The sequence below is a fragment of the Onychostoma macrolepis genome, chromosome 03, assembly GCF_012432095.1.
Source record: "Onychostoma macrolepis isolate SWU-2019 chromosome 03, ASM1243209v1, whole genome shotgun sequence".
In the NCBI taxonomy this organism is placed as follows: Eukaryota; Metazoa; Chordata; class Actinopteri; order Cypriniformes; family Cyprinidae; genus Onychostoma; species Onychostoma macrolepis.
This window is the reverse complement of record NC_081157.1, coordinates 5,627,023-5,629,036: the sequence shown is the minus strand read 5'-3', so window position 1 is coordinate 5,629,036 and position 2,014 is coordinate 5,627,023.

The following is a 2,014-nucleotide window of genomic DNA, read 5'->3' as shown; positions in this document are numbered from 1 at the left end:
AACTGCACTCGCAGTTGAAGTGAATCTCAAGTTATTTTATGTGATAGTTATATGTATACACATTTCTTTTTCCTCACATTCTTTCTTGTAACTCTTCTCTCTCAGTCACACACCTGACTCAATGGCTCATTATGGAGCTCATTATGCAGCCCTCAAAACAGCAAGAGCCAATCTGTCCCGCAGCATCAAAAATGCAAAACGGTCATATGCTCAAAAAATCAACAATCACTTCACAGACAGCAGTGACACACGGAGCCTGTGGCAAGCTATTCAGACTATCACAGACTACAAGCCCCCGCCACAGGCCTGTGATGACGACACATCCCTCCCAGATACACTCAACCACTTTTACTCACGGTTTGAAATGCTGAATGACACACCTGCACAAAAACTGCCCACACCTCCCAACGACCAGGCGCTCTGTCTGTCTCCAGCCGACGTAAGGAAGTCCCTATCTAGGATCAACCCACGCAAGGCTGCGGGTCCCGACAACATACCTGGCCGTGTACTGAAAGACTGCGCTGCACAGCTGACAGATGTCCTAACAGATATCTTCAACACCTCGCTGAGCCAGGCAGTCGTCCCCACATGTCTCAAATCCACAACAATCATACCGGTACCAAAGAAATCACCTGTGTCCTGTCTAAATGACTACCGTCCCATAGCACTGACTCCAATCATAATGAAGTGCTTTGAGAGGTTAGTCATGCACAACATCAAAACCAGCCTCCCCAACACACTCGACCCGCTCCAGTTCGCATACCGTCCGAACCGCTCTACGGACGATGCAATTTCCTCCACTCTCCACCTGGCTCTTACCCACCTAGAAAATAAAGACTCTACGTTAGAATGCTGTTCATTGACTTCAGCTCAGCATTCAACACAATAATCCCACAACAGCTCATAAATAAACTCAACCTGCTGGGCCTTAACAATTCCCTCTGCAATTGGATCCTGGACTTTCTAACCGGAAGACCTCAGTCAGTCCGTGTCGGCCACAACACCTCGAGCACTACCACACTGAACACAGGTGCCCCACAAGGCTGTGTGCTCAGCCCACTGCTCTTCACGCTGCTGACCCATGACTGCACTGCCAAGTCCAGCTCCAACCACATCATCAAGTTCGCTGATGACACAACAGTGGTAGGCCTCATCAGCAACAACGATGAAACGCACTACAGAGAGGAAGTGGCACAGCTGGCTGAATGGTGTGGCACTAACAACCTGTCCTCAATGTGAGTAAGACAAAGGAGGTTGTGATGGACTTCAGGAGAAACTCCGGTGATCACCCCCACTGACCATCGACAGCTCGCCTGTGGAGAGAGTCAGCAGCACTAAATTCCTGGGGAGCACATCACAGAGGATCTCACCTGGTCCACCAACACCATGTCACTCTCAAGAAGGCACAACAGCGCCTACACTTCCTCCGCCGGCTGAAAAGAGCAAGTCTCCTCCACCCATCCTCACCACTTTCTACAGGGGCACCATTGAGAGTGTGCTGACCAGCTGCATCACTGTCTGGTACGGGAACTGTACTGCAGCAGACCGCAAGACCCTACAACGGACAGTGAACACCGCTGCAAGGATCATCAGTGCCCCTCTCCCTCCATCCTGGATATTTTCCTCACACGATGCTCCAGCAAAGCCAATAGTATCGTGAAGGACTCCACACACCCTCCCACAGTCTCTTCCAGCTCCTACCATCAGGAAGACGGTACCGGAGCATCAGAGCCCGCTCTGCCAGACTGCTCAACAGCTTTTCCCCAGGCTGTGAGAGCCCTGAACTCAAATCACCCCGCCTCTCTGAACCCCCATACAAACCCCTACCTCCTGTAACATGTAACGTGCAATTCAAGTGTGCTACACACAGGTGAGTGGGCCTGTACAAACCACCTGTAGTAGCACACTCTCCTCCTCTATGCGCACTAGTCACTTTTCACACACACTGCTGTGTGTACACAAATCCCACAAAAGAACTCAGTAATATATGTATGTTTACATGCTCATGCACTAC